Below are 23,163 nucleotides of genomic sequence, written 5' to 3'. Positions count from 1 at the left end.
AGATATTCTTCTCTTCTCCTTTTTTCTTGTTTTCCCTTTTTCTTTTTCTGTCTCTCTATTGTTTATATTTATTAATTTTTTCTAGAACTTCACTCAAAGTACCTGAAACAAAAGAAATAATAAATATTAATATATTTATATTTATTTTAAAAATATAAAAAATTATTATACACTACTCAAAAAAAGTAATATAAGACTAATATAAGTACTATATGACTTTGAGAGATATTTGCAATTGCTGGATGATATTTGTTAAAATTCATTTCTTCAAAATTTTTAAATAATGTAATTAAATACTTGAAATTTTAAAGAAAATTTTAACAAATATCATCGAGCAATTGCAAATATCTCTCAAAGTCAATCTCTCAAATGGAGATTGTTGTTTGTATGAAATTAAATCATCAATGTATTCTAATTTCATACAAATAAAAATCTTTATTTGAGAGATCGACTTTGAAAGATATTTGCAATTGCTCGATGATATTTGTTAAAATTTTCTTTAAAATTTCAAGTACTTAATTACATTATTTAAAAATTTTGAAGAAATGAATTTTAACAAATAAAATTTTTAAATAATGTACTTATAAATAATAACAAAATTTTTAAATAATGTACTTATAAATAATAACAAAAAGATATATATATATACATACTTTTTCTTTTCCTTTTTCTGCTTATTTCTTCTTTATATTTCTTTTTTTCTGTTGTTCCACTTTTAGTTTATTCCTCACTCTCTCTCTCTCTCTCTCTCTCTCTTGTCGTTTTTTTATCCTTCAATAAAATTTAAGAAATTAATATATATTTATAGTGTAAGTATAAGCTGTATTATAATGAATATTTAATTATATATTAGGACCTTGAATAAGTTCTCGCTGTTTTTTTTGTTAAAAAAAAACATTAATTTAAAATATAAGGCTTACAATAACTTTACTCAAAGTATTGTCCATCATTAGAGACCACTTTCTCCCATCTTTCTGGCAGTAATTGAATCCCCCGTCGAAAAAACGATTCATCTTTTGACGCAATCCATGAATCGACCCATTTTTCGGTTTCTTCGAAAGAATGGAAGCGCTGCTCGCTCAAACCATGCGCCATCGACCGAAACAAGTGGTAATCCGAGGGGGCTATGTCCGGTGAATACGGCGGGTGAGGTAGAACTTCCCATTGAAGCGTTTCCAGGTAAGTTTTGACTGGTTTTGCCACATGTGGCCGAGCATTGTCATGTAACAAAATGACTTTGTCGTGTCTCTGCCCGTATAGTGGCCGCTTTTCTTTTAGAGCTCGACTCAAACGCATCATCTGAAGTCGATAGCGAGCTCCCGTGATAGTTTCATTAGGTTTCTTCGTCTTCAAACTTTGTCGGTGCTCCAGAACGTTCTTTATCTTCAAGGTCAAAGTCATTATTTTTAAAGCGCCTAAACCAGTCTCTGCATGTCGTATTCGACAGAGCATTGTCACCATATGTTTCAACAAGAATTCTGTGTGCTTCAGCTGCAGATTTCTTTTGAATAAAGCAGTGCAATAAAATTCCCCGCAAAAACACTTTATTTGGCACAAAAGTAGACATTTTCGCAATAGGTAATTAAACACGTGGTTGACACTGTGGTAAACTGTATCTACTAGAATTTGAGGTTACATATAGTACTACTTAGCTGATGCGTTTCCGTACGAAATTCCATGCACAGAGTGCCGCTACGCCATCTTTTAAGAAACAGCGAGAACTTATTCAAGGACCTAATATATATTTCGGTGAAGCATAAAAAAAAAAATCAGTTTATATATATATATATATATATATATATATATATATATATATATATGTATTTCTTTAAAATTTTTAAATAATGTAATTAAGTACTTGAAATTTTAAAGAAATAAATTTTAACAAATATCATGGAGCAATTGCAAATATCTCTCTAAGTCGATCTCTCAAATGGAGATTGTTATTTGTATAAAATTAAATTATCAATGTACTTTAATTTTATACAAATAACAATCTCCATTTGAGAGATCGACTTTGAAAGATATTCGCAATTGCTCGATGATATCTGTTAAAATTAATTTCTCTAAAATTTTTAAATAATGTACGTATAAATAATAACAAAAAGATAATAGCAAATAATTTTAGCATTAATGATTTTGTGCTTTGACTTATGTATAATATTTTTTTTTACATTGCCTGGATAGCTAAAGATTCAGCTAATAATTATAATTTGATACTCTATTTACTATAATATTTTAATGCTGAAACCGTTTTAATATTAAGTTATCCAGCCAATATAAAGAAAAATATTATACGCAAGTCAAAGCACAAAATCATTAATGCTGAAATTATCTGCTATCTTTTTGTTATTATTTATACGTACATTATTTAAAAATTTTAGAGAAATTAATTTTAACAGATATCATCGAGCAATTGCAAATATCTTTCAAAGTCGATCTCTCAAATGAAGATTGTTATTTGTATGAAATTAAAGTACATTGATGATTTAATTTTATACAAATTACAATCTCCATTTGAGAGATCGACTTTGAGAGATATTTGCAATTGCTGGATAATATTTGTTAAAATTCATTTCTTTAAAATTTCAAGTACTTAATTACATACATTATTTAAAAATTATAAAAATATGAGTTTTAACAAATATCATCCAGCAATTGCAAATATCTCTCAAAGTCGATCTCTCAAATGGAGATTGTTGTTTGTATGAAATTAAACCATCAATGTACTTTAATTTTATACAAACAATATTTTTGTTATTATTTATACGTACATTATTTAAAAATTTTAGAGAAATTAATTTTAACAGATATCATCAAGCAATTGCGAATATCTTTCAAAAAGTCCGGCGGAATTCAAATAAAGAATGAGGTTTTGCTATCTGCTCGCGCTTCTTGATTCGTGAAAATTTTCGCTTTTCAAGATTCTCGTAATTTTTAAACGCATTCTAAGTCAGCAACAAAAGTAAAAAACTAATTGTAAGAGCTTCAACCGATAAACGTATATTATACATACCTTTTTTCTCCCTTTTCTACCTTCTTCTTATTCTTCTTATTTCTCTCTTTCTCTTTCTCTCTCTCTCTCTCTCTCTCTCTCTCTCTCTTTCTCTCTTTTCTTTACTTTTTCCTTCTCTTACTGCTCAATTTTTTTCTTTAATATTAGATAATTATTATTTATTTATGTAATATCTACTCAGAAACAAACTGTCAAAATTTATATGACAGTTAAGAGTGAAGCAAATCGCAGCTCACAAATAAGATAACCAATCAGTATCGCGAAAAACAGACATTTCAACACTTCGATATATTCTAGTTCGAGGAATCTTGCTTTTTTTTAAAAAGGAATGTATATATATATATATATATATACAGGGTGAGTCATTTTAAGTGACGCATTGATTTTTTTCGTAAACTAAGGCTTGTATCAAAGATTGTTTTGTACAAAAGTTTTATAACTTCAAGGGGGACATAAGATGATGACATTGGTTTAACCTAGGGTGTACATGCCAAGGTCATATAGAGGTCAACTTTGTTTTTTTAAATGGAATACTCTATTTTTGATTCCAAAATTTAATAGCTGGTGTCAAGGGCTTTTCAAAACACTATAATGAAATTATTTTTTATTAAGTACTTTTCGAGTTATGAGGCTTGAAAGTTACAGTATTTTAACATAAAATATAAAATATCTTATAAAACATTCAGTTTTTAGGAATGTTACCTTAATACTTTTATGCACAAAATAATGAGACAAATGAATTGGTATAAAGAAAACACGCTGGTTTTAAAAAAAAGTATGCAGTTGCATGTTACAAATTACATATTTTTTCTTGAAAGCAACTATGTGTTTTCTTTATACCAATTGATTTGTCTCATTATTTTGTGCATAAAAGTATTAAGGTAAGATTCCCAAAAATTGAATGTTTTACAAGATATTTTGTATTTTATGTCCAAATGCTGTAACTTTCAATCCTCATAACTCAAAAAGTACTTAATAAAAAATAACTTCATTATAGTGTTTTAAAAAGCTCTTGACACCAGCTATTAGATTTTGGAAATAAAAAATAGGGTGTTCTATTTAAAAAAACAAATGACCTCCATATGATCTTGGCATGTTAAGCTGGTTCCCAATAGATTTAATGACAAATTTTCATACTTATATTTTTTAACATTTTATTAAATTTCTACATGTATTTTTATTAAATTATTTTATTTTATATACAATAATAATTTGATATATTGTGCTGTAAAATAAAGTTTATAAATAATATCCAACATATCATATAATAATATATATATACATATTAGTGCATTCATATTATTTATTTCTTTATCTCTCTCTCATTAACTCCTTAAACATTATAATTACTTATTTTATATTGTCTTTGTAATTATATAATGAGATTTGCTAGATATCTATACTTATATTTCTGAAATTTAAATCACAACTAAACATAACTAAATTCTATTTGTAAATCAAATATTTTCTATACAGAATCGGTTTATAAAATTTAAAAAACTTGTACTATAGTTTATTATTTATAGTTTATTATTAATATATTACTATAGTTTATTATTATTAATATAATTTTATAAAAGAATATGAAAATCTCGTAAAATAAAGAAATCTAAAAAAGCGAGAAAGCGTGAAATAAAAAAAGTAATAAAATAAAAGTATGTGAAAAAATAAGAAAAAAAAATGAGAGAATTGCAGATAATTACTTTGTACTTAAAAAAAAAATATATGTTAAGGCTTGTGCATGAGTGGAAAAGATTTTTTTAAGTAGAAAGTAAACACAGCTCTGAATAAATATTAATAATATTCATAAAAGGGCCCGAAGGTAACTATAGAGCGATGACATTATCAACTGTACTGGAAGTACACAAGTATTGTAATTTATCACTGTACTGTTTTATAATAGCTTCGTCGGTTATAGTCATCGGATCGAAAAGAGGTTATTCGATCTGAAAATCCAAATGTCTGCATGTGATAGCAATGTGCAAGTTTGTTAAAAAGAAGACTGATTTCACGCTATATCCGATATTCTGAATTAACACGAATGTATTTAATAGCATCGTGAAGTGCATAATTTAATTCTGATACAACGTGACTTATATATTGTACAGTGCATACGTAGTCACTTTTAACGGAAAAGAAGTTCAATGAATTAACAATAATTTTTGGTGTTAATTGTTGAATTATATGAACTTCGAATAAAAAATTTATTCCCAAATATGTGGGCAGACACCATCCTTATTGTATTTATCAGTATATGTACAGCGTTATCGGGTAAAGGTAAAAAACATAAAAAGCAATATTTTCATAAATGTATTTATAAGTTGAAAAAAAAACAAAATAATTTATTTAATTTATTTGTTCTAATATATTTATTTTATATATATTGTTTAGGTTTGACATGGTTAATGGTGTATAGAACTGAAAAATATCAAAAATTAAAGGCTAAAATTGAAAAGCAGAGTAAAAAATATAAGTCTACAAAATATCTATGAGGTATTCAAGATATTTATGAGGTATTATATGAGGAATTGTATATACAAAAAAATATCTGTATAAAGTGATTTTGTTTGCCAGTGGAAAAAAGAAAAGAGGCTCATGAAGACTCTTTGGACAAGCAGCAGAAGAAGAAGATAGAACGCGAAGAGGAAAGATTAAAGAATAATAATCGAAAATTATCTCTTGTAAAAATGAAATCCATGTTTGCTATTAGATTTGCGTTTACGGCACTGTTAAGTATGTTCAATAACATATTTGATGGACGAACTGTTGCGAGATTACCGTTTGTTCCAATCAGCTGAATACAAGGTTTATCCCATAGAAATCTTCCAGGCGATGATTATATGGAATGCTCATTTATATTTTTATACATATTATGCACCATGAGTATCAGACAGGTAAATTTAATTTGTTTCCTTGAATACATTTGGTTATGTATTAAACATATTTAAAAATAATAATAATTTTAATAATTTTAATAATTTGGTTATGTATTAAACATTTAAAAATAATAATAATTTTAATAATTTTTATTAAAACAAAGAATTTATATTTCAATTTATACAAACATATTTTACATTTATAACAATAATTAAATGATAACATTAAATAAAATAATAACAATTAATAATAATGGTAACATTTTTATGTACAATTTATCTTCTTACTCTTTGATTCTGTTTCTTCTAATTTTTCTGTAACGAAATATTATGTATTTTGTAAAACTAATATTATATAATAAAAATTCTAAATTAAAATTTCTAAATTCTAAATTAAAATTTTTATTAAAAAAAAAATTTATAATTTTAAATCAAATAAATTTATTGTAATTGTATACCTTCTAATTTTCTTTTCTGAGGTGTATTTATCCCTTTCAATAAATGGAGTATTGACATTCGACCATCTTTTTGTTTTAAATCATTGATGTCATTTACAAGTAAATATGGCGGATCAGCTATAAAATTATCAAAGTTATATATATAAATTAATGTGTACGTACTTTAAGTGTGTGATTTTATAAAAATTTTTATTTATTTAAAATTTTTATTTATTAAAAATAAAATAATTTATTCTTTATTCTTCCAATTTTTTGCTTTTTTGCTTTTATATTTATTTATATTTAATATTATTTAATATTTATTACGAGATGAATAAAAAAAATATTATAAATATTATATTATCTTTAATTAAAATTAATAAAATTACAATATTTTTTAAATTAAAGTTTTAAAATTAGTGAGAAATATAAATATTTTTACCATTGAGTTGCATAATTCCTTTAATTTCAACTTTGTCACCTTTTTTTAAATTTAAATCTAAATAATTATTATCAGAAAAATCTAAAATATGTATTTCCAGTTTATATAAGCCATCAGTAATTGATCCACATCCAATAATTTTGTTTAATTTTGTGTTAAAAATTTCAGAAAAATTTGTCTTAATATATCCATCTAAAACTGAAGTATTTATATACATGTATAATATGGTAAAGAAATATAAAAGTTTAGTTTTATTAGTATTATAATAGTATAAAAATAAAATAAATATTTTAAAAGAAAAAAAATTTATAAAATATTTAAAATATTAAATAAAAAATAAAATAAAGTACAATAAAATATTTTAAATTTTTGAATAATACTTTTAGAGAAATTTATATAGAAATGGAAACATAACTTACTAATGTATTATAATAGTATAAAAATGAAATAAATATTTTAAAAGAAAAAAAATTTATAAAATATTTAAAATATTAAATAAAAAATAAAATAAAGTACAATAAAATATTTTAAATTTTTGAATAATACTTTTAGAGAAATTTATATAGAAATGGAAACATAACTTACTAATGTATCCTGGACTATCTAATACATCACATAATTTTGTTTCCTTATATTTATTATTTGTAGTTTTCATTTCATAATAACCTAAATTTGATATAATTGTATTTTTTTTTATTAATAACTCATATGCCACATTGCCATTATTAAATTGGCTATTTCTAGGTTGTCTCGCAAACGCTCCATCGATATGTATTATCTACATTAAAAAATTATTATTATTATTATTATTATTATTATTATTATTATCATCATTATTATTATTATTATTATTATTATTATTATTATTATTAATTATTTAAAGATTATTATTTTTTTATCAATGCTTACGTGATTCGACATAATAAAATGTTCAACATTCTTAATGTCGTCGTTCCACGCCACTACCTGAACACGTCTTCCTTTATTATTATTTAAATAAAATTTATAAAATTTATATTGCTGGTTTGTACCTACTAATCGAGGAGATTCTATCCCGTCAACATATCCAATAATCTCACTGTCAAGAAGAACAGTAAAATGAACATAAAAATAAGATAAACAAATGTAACAAATGTAATATATATATATATACATCATTGAATTAAATTAAATATTAAAAATAAGTAGCAAATTTGTAAAAAAAATTTAAATATTTAAAAAAAAAAATTTTACATTTTTTAAAATAACACTGTTCGATGTGGATTTTAGTACCTAAGAAGACGCTGAAGTTCTCTTTTATTAACTTTTGTTTTTCGTCAAATTCTTTTTTTTGATTGCAATAAAAAATTCTTTTCTATAATTAAAATACGTATGCTAATAATATAAAAAACTTGATTTAAAAGAATTTTTCATTCCGCAAGTAGCCAAAAAAAGAATTTCACGAAAAATAAAAAGAAAAACATATCGTATTTTTAATTTTCATGACTTTTTTTATTACTTCTATAAAATTACAAATCTTTTAGTATAATTAAAATACACAAGCTAATGTATTGATATATTGGTTAAATTAAAACCAAAAATAGAAAAAAATTAATATAAACGCATGTCGATAAAATTTCCATAATTATTTCTTTTTTTTTTTTAATTTTACCAGACATTAATATATTAGCGTGTGTACTTTAATCACACAAAAAGATTTGTAGAAACAATAAAAGAAACCATAAAAATTAGAAAAGGAGGTAAAATAAACAATTCCAACATCTTCTTAAGCAATGAAATCTAATTTCAATAAATTTTTTTCGATAGAATCCGAATCCGAAGCAAAAAATAATGAATTGACCCTAGTTTTTGAAAAAAGTGTCGAAAATGCAAAAAAAGGGTTTTTGAATACCTATAAAAAAATAACGAAAGCTAATAGATTTTTCTAAGTGGAAAAATAAAATAAAAGCTTGAACCTTGTTCTTTTAAATTTAAAGCATTAGTAAAAACTAAAAAGCAAAAAATCAGATGTTATGACGTTGGAGTACTCAGGAACAGTTTTTCTATATGAGTGCATACCAATTCCAACAAATGCTTTTACAATGACAAAAAGCACCTTGATAGGCAAGAGACTCACAATAACAAAATACACCACAATTTGAGAGAGACAAACAGCGTGCACGGAGAGGAAAGCATGTACTGGAAATGGTGCACGCTCATATAGAAAAACTGTTCCCTAGTACTCCAACGTCATGACATCAGATTTTTTAAATTTTTAGTTTAAAAAACTTAATTTAAACTTTTTTTTTATGTCACTTAGATTGGCTCGTGTTATTTTTCTATAGATACTCAAAAATAGCCAAACACACGATTCTATAAAAAAAATTTATTGAAATTAGTTCTCATTTATTAAGTGCTTGAAAAAAAAGTTTAAAAATGTCAAAGTGTAAGTTTATAATATATACTTACACTGTTGAATCAAACATTTTAATTTTATCAAAATGTTCATTTGGAGATAATAAATCCTCCATATTTAAATTTTCTACTTGTAAGTCATCTTCTATTTGTTCCATTTTTTCTATAAACAAAAAAAATAATTTTTAAATAATGTAATTAAGTACTTGAAATTTTAAAGAAATGAATTTTAACAAATATCATCGAGCAATTGCAAATATTATACGTCGATTTTGATGACATTGTAACCATCGGTTATTTAGTTCCTCGAAGCAAACTAAAGTTTTACTTTTTTTTATATGTATAAATGGACATATATGGCGCTAAATGTATTAACTATTGCTCTGGAGTTCGCTGGATATATTTATTAATTTCTTTATTTATTAATTTTTAAATAATGCAATTAAGTACTTGAAATTTTAAAGAAATGAATTTTAAGAAATATCATATAAAATTCATTCCTTTAAAATTTTTAAATAATGTAATTAAGTACTTCAAATTTTAAAGAAATGAATTTTAACAAATATCATCTAGCAATTGCAAATATCTCTCAAAGTCGATCTTTCAAATGGAAATTGTTGTTTGTATGAAATTAAATCATCAATGTATTTTAATTTTATACAAATAAAAATCTTTATTTGAGAGATCGACTTTGAAAGATATTTGCAATTGCTCGATGATATCTGTTAAAATTAATTTCTCTAAAATTTTTAAATAATGTACTTATAAATAATAACAAAAAGATAGCAGATAATTTCAGCATTAATGATTTTGTGCATTGACTTATGTATAATATTTTTCTTTACATTGCCTGGATAACTTAATATCGAGCTAATAATTATAATTTGATACTCTATTTACTATTTTAATGCTGAAACCGTTTTAATATTAAGCAATCCAGTCAATGTAAAAAAAAATATTATACATAAATCAAAGCACAAAATCGTTAATGCTGAAATTATTTGCTATCTTCTTGTTATTATTTATACGTACATTATTTAAAATGTTTAGAGAAATTAATTTTAACAGATATCATCGAGCAATTGCAAATATCTTTCAAAATCGATCTCTCAAATAAAGATTTTTATTTGTATGAAATTAAAATACATTGATGATTTAATTTCATACAAACAACAATCTCCATTTGAAAGATCGACTTTGAGAGATATTTGCAATTGCTAGATAATATTTGTTAAAATTCATTTCTTTAAAATTTGTAAATAATGTAATTAAATACTTGCAATTTTAAAGAAATGAATTTTAACAAATATCATCAAGCAATTGCAGATATCTCTCAAAGTCGATCTCTCAAATGGAGATTGTTATTTGTATAAAATTAAATCATCAATGTACTTTAATTTCATTGATTTGACTCATGTATAATATTTTTTTTTACATTATTTTTTAAATTTTTTACATTTATTTATTTATATACATACTTTTTCTAAACGGTTTTTCCTTTTTCTGCTTATTTCTTCTTAATATTTCTTTTTTTTTTGTTGTTCTACTTTTTTTTTGTTCCTCTCTCTCTCTCTCTCTCTCTCTCTCTCTCTCTCTCTCTCTCTTGTCGTTTTTTTATCCTTCAATAAAATTTAAGAAATTAATATCTATTTATATTGTAAGTATAAGCTGTATTATAATGAATATTTAATTATATATATATTCCGGTGAAACATCCAAAAAAAAAAGTCAATTTATATATATATATATATATATTTCTTTAAAATTTTTAAATAATGTAATTAAGTACTTGAAATTTTAAAGAAATGAATTTTAAGAAATATCATCGAGCAATTGCAAATATCTCTCAAAGTCGATCTCTCAAATGGAGATTGTTATTTGTATAAAATTAAATCATCAATGTATTTTAATTTCATACAAATAAAAATTTTTATTTGAGAGATCGACTTTGAAAGATATTTGCAATTGCTCGATGATATCTGTTAAAATTAATTTTTCTAAAATTTTTAAATAATGTAATTAAGTACTTGAAATTTTAAAGAAATGAATTTTAACAAATATCATCGAGCAATTGCAAATATCTCTTAAAGTCGATCTCTCAAATGGAGATTGTTATTTGTATAAAATTAAATCATCAATGTACTTTAATTTCATTGATTTGACTTATGTATAATATTTTTTTTACATTATTTTTAAAATTTTTTACCTTTATTTATTTATTTATATACATACTTTTTCTAAACGTTGTTTCCTTTTTCTGCTTATTTCTTCTTAATATTTCTTTTTTTTTGTTGTTCCACTTTTATTTTGTTCCTCACTCTCTTTCTCTCTCTCTCTCTCTCTCTCTCTCTCTCTCTCTCTCTTTCTCTCTTGTCGTTTTTTTATCCTTCAATAAAATTTAAGAAATTAATATATATTTATAGTGTAAGTATAAGCTGAATGTATTTTAATTTCATACAAATAAAAATCTTTATTTGAGAGATCGACTTTGAAAGATATTTGCAATTGCTCGATGATATCTGTTAAAATTAATTTCTCTAAAATTTTTAAATAATGTACTTATAAATAATAACAAAAAGATAGCAGATAATTTCAGCATTAATGATTTTGTGCTTTGACTTATGCATAATATTTTTTTTTACATTGCCTGGATAACTTAATATCGAGCTAATAATTATAATTTGATACTCTATTTACTATTTTAATGCTGAAACCGTTTTAATATTAAGCTATCCAGCCAATGTAAAAAAAAATATTATACATTAATCAAAGCACAAAAACGTTAATGCTGAAATTATTTGTTATCTTCTTGTTATTATTTATACATACTTTTTTTAAAATGTTTAGAGAAATTAATTTTAACAGATATCATCGAGCAATTGATTGGATAGATCACAGCAGTGCAGTTTTTTTAAATTTAAGTAAAGAATAAATATATATCAATAAACTGTATGGCTATTAATATTATTACTAATTATAGTGAATAAAATATTGATTTTATCATAAAAACAGCGTTGCAAATATATTTTAGTTTGAAAATTTAATTAAAAGTCTTTTTTTAATTTAAAACAGTTAATTATAATTTGGAATTGCTACTTAAAATTTGAAATCTATAAACGTTTATAAATCACATGCAAATCTTATTCGGTGTAATTATTTTGTTCACATAAAAAAATAATTTTTTATCTACTTTCCATTTAAATATTTTATCGCATCTTATAATTTTTAATATTAATTTTATTGGCCTGTATATTTTGTATATTTTAATTGCTATTCCACAATAATTTAGAATTTATTTTATGTTCAAGAATTTATTACGTTAAAATTATATCATAAAGCTAATCATGCATCAAAAATAGTGTTTAAAAAGTTGATAAATTTGTGCAATTTAAGATTATACAATTATTATGCAATGTGCAGTTACCAAAATTTAGCATGTAACAAAATTTCTTGAGAGAAAAGGAGAATATATTTAAAAACGCAAATAATGATTGGATAGATCACAGCGGTGCAGTTTTTTTAAATTTAAGTAAAGAATAAACTGTATGGCTATTAATTTGAAATGACAAATAATAAATACGGAGAGGAAAGCATGTACTGGAAGTGGTGCGCGCTATAGGTATGAGAATTTTTAAAATTATTACTTACCTTTTTTTTACTTTTTCCTTTTATCCTTTCCTTCTCCTTTTTTCACTTTTTTTCACTCTTTTTTCACTCTTTTTAAAAAAATAACAGAGAATACGTCTGTACAATTTGACAGCTTTTGAAAATGTAAACAAGTATCATAGAAACATTTATAAATTGCTAATCAATAAATTGCTAATCAATATTGCCTTGACAACCATTTAAATATGAACTGTCAAAATATAATACAACATTGAGATAACCAATCAGCGTCAAGATAAAAATGCAACAATAAACTTCGATACTTTCGAGATTTCGATACATTCGAGTATCGATCTTTCATGCCTTTTTTAAGAGTGGACAAGAGTTTTTCTTATATTTGTTGTCAAGACGATATCGATTAGCAGTTTAAAGGGTCTCTATGACAGTTTGTAAACAAGCTGTCATATGTCAGATCTTCAGTAGCTGTCTGCTCGGGCGGACGTTTATGACAGCTCTGATATTTAAATTGTATTCTCGGTTACTATTTGTTGAGTGTTTATAATTAAAGTGTTCTCTCTTAAAGTGTTGTGTTGTTTTACTTATTTTCCGCGAGTTTCGTTGACGCGTGTGATATTCCGTTCTGCGGGTGCAACACTATTTATATATATCTATATATAGTAGGTAAGAGCGAAAAAAATCTTTTACTGAACCTATTATTAGAAAACATAAATTTCTAAGATACATATATCGCAAAACGGACAAATTGAAACAAAAATAAATATTTCAAATCGGCTTTATTGAAATTGTATGAACGTGGCTTGACATATGTTAACTTATTTTCATTATCAATGTTTTAAATAATTATAAATTATAATTTATTTAATTATAAAATTTTTATTTAAAATTTTTTTAGTGCAATAATTAAAAAAAAAATTGAAAATTATAACAAAAAGAATATTAGGATAATAATGAACAATTACAATTATTCAATATAATTAAATGTATTAAAAATTAATAAATTATATTTATAATTTTTCGCATAATAGATACAATTCTAGCAAAATTAAACGAAAATATACAATTGATATTGAAATAATCGATTAATATCAGGAGACGCGGTAGTGTCTCCGGCCAAGTTCAAAAAACGACACTACTAAGTCAGGAAAAGAGTCTCTGGCAAAATTCAGAAAATGACACTACTAAGTCTCTTATCCTGCGCGCACAAAGTCGATTTTTCGGGGAATTGTAGCAACTAAAATATAAAAAATTTTACAAAAACACATAGTATATCCTTAAAGGCGGCATCGCCACGACTAATTTGAGCAAAAAAAAATTTAAATTGGTCCAGCCGTTCCGGAGATACAAGCGGTCAAAAAGTGATGTTGGTAATGCAAAAATTAAGAAACGTCGTCTCCTTATTCTTCTCCTCTGTCCGCAGGGGCGGATGAAGAATTTACGGGGCCCAGGGTATTATCATTATCATTAAAATTTACAGGAATTTCTCGCACCAGGTGCCAAGAGTCGACGATTTCGACTTCCCCGAGTTGCGCTACGGGAATTCCTCGCACCAGGTGTCAAGGGTCGACGAATTCAACTTTTGCGAGTTGCGCTACGGGAATTTTTTGCACCAGGTGCCAAGGGTCGACGAATTCGATTTTCGGGAGTTGCGCTACGGGAATTTCACAAACATGAAAAAGAGAGAGAGAGAGATATGACATATTTTCATATAAAATCTAAAATTTCTTAAAATATTTAGTTATCGATAATCTTACCGTAATATTTTTATGCGCAGAATAATAAAACGAATCAATACGTGTAAAAAAACCCATTATTATTTTGAAGAAAAAGTATGTAATTTACAATGTATTTTTTTTAACAATTATGCGTTTTCTTTATACCACTTCTCATTATTCTAATCATAAAAGTATTACGGTAAGATTATCGATAACTTAATATTTTCAGAGATATTTTAATTTAAATTTTATATCAAATATTAAATATGTTAGATTAAGATATAAAATAACTCAAAGATATTAAAAAGAACTTCTGCAAAGTATGAAAAAGAAAATTATATCCTTTAATTTTGTTAATATTTTATTAACAAATAAACTGCTACGTAATAGAATTTTATTAGTATTAATGAACAAAGAACACATCGACGTCGACATCGATCCAGTCGCAAAACTTATAATGTAAAATAATTTAGTTAATATGTTATTAAGTTAATATAAATGTTACATTTGAAATGTAGATAAATAATTGAAAAATAATTTAACAATAGTTAGAAATGAGAGGCGAAAAGAGCCGTTGCAAGGTGTTCGTGCATAAAATCAAATTATATTATGGATATGAATTACATTCAAAATCAAACGTTTCTGCCTATGTTAGGCCTTCTTCAGTGACATTATCGAAAATTACAAAATAAATACATTGTCTTAATAGTTGAAACATTAAAAATTAAATAAATAAACGCTATAAGCTACGCAGTGATATCTTCTTATTAATTAGAATCCAATGTGAGGATATATACAATTGGAACTGTAAAAATTATTGCCCGTGTAAATTAACATATGATATTCTTTTATAAATTGTACAATGATAACATAAAAACTGATACATACTTCTAATGGAAGAGCCAGAGATAGATTTTGTCCCATGATTCGCCTTCAACACTCATAATAAATATTTCGTTAAAACTTAAAAACCGAAGTGTCAAAATCATAGCAGTAAATGTGTCAACTTGGTCAAATGGTTGAAAAGGTAATGTGACCAACGAATTATCCGCACAAAATTGTGTGGAAACCTGAGGTGATGGAGTAAGGAGGGAGTTCAGATATTATCAAAAACAGAGAGAGATGGGGGGGGGGGGAAGGAGAAGGGAAAAAAGAAAGGAAAGGGGAACAATAAACAAAGAGAGTAGGAGAGTAAGGAACAGAAATCAAATAAATGGGAATAAATTTAATACTTGTAAATATGAACTAGGTAAAGATTCAGTGTCGCTCTGTCTGTTTAACCCTTCCTTCTGTCTTTTAATGTAGAGCATTTCTGAAGTGAGCCTTTTTGAATATGACGGTTCTTCATCTAATATGCGAACATTCTTCCAATCAAAGTCATGTGTGGAGTCTAATCTATGACGGGAAATGACAGAGGGAGAGCCACTTTTTTTGTTAATATCCAACCTATGTTCCTTAATTCTTGTGATCAACTGTCTTTTTGTCTGACCTACATAAGAAGCCTCACAATCCAAACAAGAGATCTTATAGACCACATCACAATGGAACAACAAATCTAAATTATCTTTCCCCGTTTTAATGAATTTTTTTAGGTTTTTAGGAATTGAGAAGGCCAACTTAAATTCCCTGTCTCTAATAATCGAGGTAAAGTCATCAGCAATAGAATCTATAAAAAATATCGTAAAGAAAGTTTTTACTTTGTCGTCATTGTTATTGTTGTGCTCAAGAGTATAATTAATTCTATGGTGGTTGTGGATTAGGGATTTCAGTCAATTATTAATATTTTTAAAAATCACTGGTAACGGGTAACAATTCAACATATGTAAGTATGTTAATAGCAGTGGATAGATTCTTCTGGTGGAATTTAGGATGTGAGAGTAAAAAGATCCTGTCAACTAAGTTAAAAATTACACCTTTTTTATGTGAGAAAGGATGATGGGAGTAATAATTTAAATATCTACCTGAAGAAGTGGGTTTCTGAAACCAGTCGCAGATTATGTTGCTTTTGTCTAGAATTAATGTGACATCCAAAAAATTAATTTGATTATTGAAGCCTATTTCTAACGTGAATTTTATTCTATCATGAATTGAATTAAATGTTTCAAGGATATTATTGAGAGTGTGTGGAAGGGCAGCCAAGACAATGTTATCTACATATCTATAAAAAAATGGAAATTTAAAAGTTAATTTATCCATTGCCTGCTTCTCAATATCTTGCATAACTAAGTCGGCTATTATTGGGGACAATGGTGAACCCATTGGTGCTCCAAAAGTTTGTTTATAAAATTTATTATTGAACCTAAAAAAGGTAGAATTTAAGACTAACCGTATGCCAGTTAAAAATACATTTAAAGGAACCGGGGAATGTCTCGAAATCAGATCCCATCTATTCACTATACTCTCAATTGCCAGATCAACCGGAATGTTTGTGAACATTGATGTTACATCGAGGGAAATTAATTGATAATCTCCCTCAAGTTTTAACCCTTTTATTTTATTAACAAGTTGAAAACTATTAGAGATGTGGCTGTCAGATTTGGGAAGACTGTTGTAAAGGATATTATGAAGAAAGGAGGATAAGGTATGAAGGGGGCTATTAATGGAGGAAATTATGATTCTCAAAGGATGATCTGGTTTGTGGATCTTTGGTAATCCATATGCTCTAGGTAAAAGACCATCAGTAGTCAGAAGTCTTCTGTAGGTGTATTCGTTAATATGTCTCTTGCTCTTCCATCTCAGTATTAGTTCTTTTAGATTGTTAGTTAGTGTTTTAGTTGGATCTTTTTTAATAACACAATATGTAGTAGAGTCAGTTAATAGAAGTTCCATGTTTTCAATGTATGTGTGTAAGTTCAAGACAACAGTGGAATTCCCTTTGTCAGCTCGAGTTATGATTAGATCCGGGTTATCCTTTACAAACTTTTCCGTATTAATGAGCCAAGTGTGGAGAATCCTGTCTTCATGGTTCAGGTGAAGATCATTCTTACAAAATTTGTTGATTACTTGTATCGATTTATTTCTGATCTCATATGCTATGTTGTTGTTGCATTTCTCCACATTTTTTTCCAAGTTTTTTATGAGATTCATAGAAATTTTGGTTTTGTCTTTATTAGTAATCGGCATTCCGAACTTGTCACCCAATTGTAATAGAGATTTAACCTGATGTGGTATTTCGACGTCAGAAAGATTTACTAGCCATTTGTGGTGGAGGGTTTCCAAATTAAATTCATTCGTAAAAGAGTCTGCGGAGATATCGACTGTGAAAACATCATTATATTGTGTGTTGTTGGGATCGACCTCCGATGAAAGTTTGGTGATCCTATCTGTGTTCTCCTTGCTGTGTATATCCTTTGAAGGAGCGTTTATATGATACCTAATCGGTTGAATTGACGATATCATTCTTCTATTCTTTTTTAAATTTAACCAACTGACTTTATTGTCAATTCTAATACATTCCCTACTCCAATTCCAGATATATTCTCTCTTGGTGTGAAAAAAAGGCCGATGCGGTATAACAGGGTAAGGTACGAGAGATAAGATTCGAAATGTTATATAATTTGTTAAGGGTAACACGGGCATGATCGCGGGCGTCACGTAATTCCAATTTTATGATTTTGTTAATGTGTTTTAACATGTGACAATTTAAAATTTTGTTGTTAAAATCTCGATATAAGAAGATTCTATTGTTATAGGCATGTTCTAAGTGTGACGGAGTTAATTTAAGATTAATACAATGATTTAAGAATCTAATACGTAAACGTAGAGATAAAAAAAGTTTCGACATTTTTATAAATTTCTTCACAATTAAGCAAGTTGTATTACCAAATTGTATTCTAATGTTTTCGAAAAACGGAATAAAACGCATGTTAACGCCTGCGTATATATAACAATTTAGAATTAGTGATAGGCTCCAAAATTAACAATAGTTAGAAATGAGAGGCGAAAAGAGTCGTTGCAAGGTGTTCGTGCATAAAATCAAATTATATTATAGATATGAATTACATTCAAAATCAAACGTTTCTGCCTATGTTAGGCCTTCTTCAGTGACACTATCGAAAATTACAAAATAAATACATTGTCTTAATAGTTAAAACATTAAAAATTAAATAAATAAACGCTATAAGCTACGCAGTGATATCTTCTTATTAATTAGAATCCAATGTGAATCCAAAATAATTTAAATTTTGTCATATAATTAATTTTGTACATTTCTGTACATTTTTATATTAACTTAATTACATATTAACTAAACTATTTTACATTATAACACGTCTTGTGTTTTATATAGCATTTAAGTCATGTGAAACAGATGTTTTATTTGTAATATTAGAAAATAACTAATTACATAAGTCTTGCGTTTGATATCACAGTTACGTTATGTGAAACACAATAAGTGTCCTTTTGAATGTTCTAACTTAATTATTTTATGTTCATATGTCGCTGATTTGATATCATAGTTTATATCATAGTTTATATAAGTGTTACATCCGAAATGTACAACAATAATTAAAAAATAATTTCAATTCTGTTACATAATTAATTTTGTACAATTATATTAATTTAATTACATATTAACTAAAATATTTCACAATATAACACAAGTATTGTGTTTCATATCACACTTATGTCCTGTGAAACAGATTTTATTGGTAATATTAAAAAATAACTAATAACATAAGTATTACGTTTGATATCACAATTACGCTAGGTGAAACATAATAAGTGTCATTTCGAATGTTCTAACTAAATTATTTTATGTTTAACATGTCTTTGATATTATATCATAGTCTTTTTTGCATATTTTATAAAAATTTTAACATAACCGTGATATGAAGCAAAGATATTTCATATCAGCTATCCATAACTTCATATCAATGGGGCAGTTAAATCGAAGACATGTTACAACTAAAAATAGTTTAGTTTGAATATTTGAAATCAAACATCTGTTTCATAGAATGTAAGTGTGATATGAAACAAAATACTTGTGTTAGAATGTAAAATAATTTAGTTAATATATAACTGACTTAATATAAATGTTACATTCAAAATGTGCAAAAATAATTGAAAAATAATTTCAATTCTGTCACATAATTAATTTTGTACATTTATAAAAAAGTAGGTGATATAGCACAAAAATTCATAAATGATAAGGTCTGGCCAAGTTCCAAAAAAGACACTCCAATATGTTTATATTTTAATAATTATTTAAATTTTTAATATATCACCAACATGAAAAGTAACTGATATATTATTCAAGGTGCAAATTTAAAATAAACATATATAAAATATACATAAAATGTATAAATAAAACTGATCAAAATTTGATTTAAAAAAATTTAATTAAAATAACAAAATATTCATTAAAAAATACAAAAAAACTTGGCGCTGCTAACGGGCTTCGCCCCTCCCCTTTAATCGCCTCCCCTCCCCCCAGCGCAATTCTTCGCAACATCCCCCTTCACCCCCGTCGAGGGGCCACTCCGCCCCTCCAACCCTCTTTACACCTCAAAGTATTATGAAACAATAAAAATGAGTAATAATTAGAATGATTAATTGAGATCATGTAATTAATTGACATTATGTAAGTTAACATGTTGTTTGGTGTGGCAGCGCCAAGTTTTTTTGTATTTTTTAATAAATACTAGAACATTATAAGCGCGCGCTTCGCGCGCGCCATTGAGCTTTTCATTATAATACCTGGTCTACAATAGAATCGTAATTAAGTTGCAAGTTATAAGAAATTGACCAATAATTTAAATTAATTGTAATATATTAATCAATTAATTAATATGTATTAATAACACGAATAATATGCAAAGAACAATGACGTGGTTCGAGGACTCTCTTAAGGATGATGCAATTGTTGTTATGTTGCTCGGGTAACAAAAACAAGACACATCATCGCAGTCAACTAAAATCCGCTACAGACGACGCATTGAAGATTGAGATTAAAGATTGAGAATTTAGTCAATCAATAAGAAGCAATATTTGTTTGCTTCTTTCTGATTGGTCAAATACTCAATTTTTAATCTAATAGCTGGTGTCAAGAACTTTCCAAATTACTATAATAAAATATTTTTTCATTGAGTATTTTTCAAGTTATCATGAAGATAATACATGGTTACTTTTAACAAAAAGTACATTATAAATTACACATTTTGTGTTAAAGACAACCAAGCATTTGCTTTACATCAATTAATTCGTTTTATTATTCTGTGCATAAAAGTATTAGGGTAAGATTATCGAAAAATAAATATTTTACGAGATATTTTATATTTTATATCAAAATATGTTAAATAAGGGATAATGATAACTTGAAAAATACTCCATAAAAAAATGTTTTATTATAGTGTTTCGGAAAGCTCTTGACACCAGTTATTAGATTCTGGAATCAAAAATAGAGTGTTTCATTTAAAATTTTAGAGTTAACTTAATAGAAGTTTTCAAGATCACTGAAAGATCCAATGAATATCAGCATTATCTGTCTCCCTTCAAACCCTATAACTGTTGTTTAAAACATTTTTTCGTATCTTGCATATTTTTCGAGATATTTTGCCTGCGACAATTAAAATGGGATATTCTGTATAATCTTTTTTTAAAAATTTACAGGAAAAGAGAGATCAAACATATATTTCTTTATATACATAATTTTTAACTTGTTTATTTTCGCGTTGATTACCAAGATTAACTTTCAATGCTTGCCAAGAACGTACTCGTGAAAAGGCAACATAAAGTTGCCCATGATTAAAAACATCTTTGCGAAGATCTATTCCTACTTTGTCAAATGTCTGTCCCTGTGATTTGTTAATTGTCATAGCAAAAGCTAATTTTATTGGAAACTGTCTTCTTTTAAAAGTAAAAGGATATATATTTTCGCAATATAGCGTTATACGATTCAAAAAAACAATATCTCCTACTTTATCGCCTGTTAAAATTTTACATTTCAATAAATGATCAGCAAGTTCTATAATCATTAATCTAGTGCCATTGCAAAGACCTTCATTAATACTAAGATTTCTAATCAACATAATGATACAATTCGGTTTTAAACGCAATTCATAAGGAGGAAGACATGACGGAGATAAAGTATTTAAATATTCTGGTAATAAAATTTCACTAAAATCGCCATTATCACAATTTTCAGTACTATCTATACTTGTATAAATTCGTTCTTCAAACGTATCTAATAATTCAACAACTCTTTTATTAATTTCATCAACATCGACATTTCTTGCAGAAAGTATTGCACATTTCGTCATTTTATTAAATTCTTTATTGCGTATTAAATCACCATATATATCTTCTACAATATCGGCATTAATGTTTGTAACACAATAATCTGGAAGTTGTATATTATCATTAGAATCATTTAATATACCATCTCCCATATTTAATAAAAATTGTGCAAATTCAGTTTCTTCTGGAAGAACTCGCATATTTTCTATTAAAGAGAAACTTGTAAAATGTTTCCAAGTAGAACTAAACTTGATCGAAAGATTCACGATTTCACTTCGAGTACCATGTATTTTAATAGGGAGAAGTTGTCTAAAATCACCACCTAACACAATAATTTTTCCACCAAAAGGTAAATTATTATTCATGATGTCACGTAATGTTCGATCCATAATCTCTAAAGCATATCGTGGTGCCATTGGCGCTTCATCCCAAATAAAAACATCTGTTTTTTTTAAATATTGAGCTTCCTTTGATTGGATTTTAATGCTAGATGATGAATCAGCGAATAATGGTATTGGCAATCCAAATGTTTTATGAACCGTTTTTCCTAACGGCAATAATGTTGCTGCAATGCCTGTAAATGCCATTGTACATACTCGTTTATTATGAATTTTAGCTAAATAATAAATAGTTGTATATGTGAAAGTTTTACCTGAACCACCTGGACCATCGATATAAAAACAATTATTATCGTTATTATTATCTAATCTATTTAATACAAGATCTACTATTTCTTTCTGCTTGTTATTTAATTGTTGATATTGTTTGGTACCAACTTCCATAGCTTCTTCCAGTGTTACATAATCTTCTAGTTCATAATTTTCTATTAATTGTTCCATTTGTGGAAAATCAGCAAAACTTTTACCTTCACCAGAAAGCATAACGCCAATTTGTGTATAAGCTTTTTTTTGTCCTTCTATTATACCAAAATGTTGAACATAATCTTCAGACATTGCTACTTTGAAATTTTCCCAAAGTTCTTCAGGATGCAATGGTTGACAATGTAATAATATACGTACAAATAATTTTCGAAGTTGTCGGGGCATCATCCATTCAACAGCTTCAGTCATAGCTCGTTTCCATTCATCATCATCTTCAATCAAACCTAAAGCTAAACATGCTGTTGAAAATGATTGACATACTTCTCCATTTACAGTTCTTATATCATCAAAACTCGTAGCTCCTTTTACGGTAAGTAATAATAGACGTAAATGAAATAATTCTGTTTGTGTTGGACTAACAGAATACATTCGTCCTATACAATTATAATGACTTTTGCGTTTGACCCAACGCGATATATTTCTTCCATTAATTTTTTCTTTTTTAAAGGTATAGTAACGTGGAATTTCTATATATAAATATTGTCTTGCTTTTTCGTCGCGAGAATTTAAAGAAAAATAATCAATTAACATTGTAACTTGAT

The 23,163-nt window shown here is 26.4% G+C and overlaps 2 long non-coding RNA genes across 2 annotated transcripts in view; both read left to right on the top strand.

The window, feature by feature from the left end:
* LOC137000897 (uncharacterized) overlaps positions 1-23,163 on the top strand; it is a 46,522-nt gene that overhangs the window by 20,010 nt on the left and 3,349 nt on the right. The window lies entirely within an intron of this gene.
* On the top strand, positions 4,145-7,166 carry LOC137000898 (uncharacterized). The gene is made up of 2 exons (XR_010891067.1): positions 4,145-5,293; positions 5,408-7,166. It is a non-coding gene; the product is annotated as an uncharacterized lncRNA (long non-coding RNA).

Source organism: Linepithema humile, chromosome 6 (assembly GCF_040581485.1).
Source record: "Linepithema humile isolate Giens D197 chromosome 6, Lhum_UNIL_v1.0, whole genome shotgun sequence".
Taxonomy (NCBI): domain Eukaryota; kingdom Metazoa; phylum Arthropoda; class Insecta; order Hymenoptera; family Formicidae; genus Linepithema; species Linepithema humile.
The sequence above is the reverse complement of the archived record's forward strand: the minus strand, read 5'-3'. Positions and strand labels throughout refer to the sequence as shown.